Source organism: Aptenodytes forsteri, unplaced genomic scaffold, assembly GCF_000699145.1.
Source record: "Aptenodytes forsteri isolate BGI_AS27 unplaced genomic scaffold, ASM69914v1 Scaffold321, whole genome shotgun sequence".
Taxonomy (NCBI): domain Eukaryota; kingdom Metazoa; phylum Chordata; class Aves; order Sphenisciformes; family Spheniscidae; genus Aptenodytes; species Aptenodytes forsteri.
Window position 1 is genome coordinate 890,013 of NW_008795030.1, and position 915 is coordinate 890,927.

Sequence of the window (915 nt, forward strand, 5' to 3'; positions counted from 1 at the left end):
TTGGGGCAATTGCAATGGGAGCGTGTTTCCTCGCTGCAAATTAAAGCTCTGATTCGACGAGGCCGTGACTCACCCCCTCACCATCCAGCAAGCGCATAATGGCTGGCGTTGCTCATGTGCTTAAAATACCTGAAGCCCAGGGTCCCTCGTGGCCCCGGGCTGGGACTTGGCCTGGCCACCGCACCCCCGGGGTTTCCCCCCTTGCCGAGGGGTCCCTGGGCAGAACGAGGTGTCCGGGGACGTGGGGCAGGGGATGCCATGGAGCCCATGGGGCTGGCGATGCCGTGGGGCCCATGGCGGTGCCGGTTCGGTGGGCGTCATCCTTGCACCACACTCAGGGTTCGGGGTGGCTCGTCCCCGGGGCAGCGGTGCCGGTGGGGGGACCCCGAAGCAGGAGGGGTTTGCAGGAATGGGCAAAGCCAGGCCTTGGCTCCGTCCTCGCTGGAGGAGAGCAGCGGTTTTGCCATCCCAGCCCAAAGGGTGGGAGCGCTGAGAGGTGCTGGCTGCAGCCCAGAAGCCGGGCGATGGCCACCCACACCGGGCACGGAGGGGAAAGCAGGCAGGAGCGCGCGGCAGCCCCGGGCTGCCCGAGCATCTCACCCACCCCACGTGCCAGGGAGCGTCACGTGCAGCCGCCCTCTTGATTTCGGTCATACCTTTAACGCGAGAACTCACCAAACCGAGGCATTTCCAGGATATTCTTGTTTCTGTCTCAAGGGGTGAGTAACTTTTCTAATGAGGGAGGACTAATAACCCCTCCAGGGATGGGCTGTCACCGCTGAGCAACTGCCAAAGCGCACGCAGCGCCGAGGCCGGGGGGGAAGGATGGGCCCCGGCACGAGCCCCCGGCCCTGAGGTCCTGGCAGCGATGCCTATTCCCCGTGTGCGGCCCCCCCGTGCCCCGTACCCTCCCCC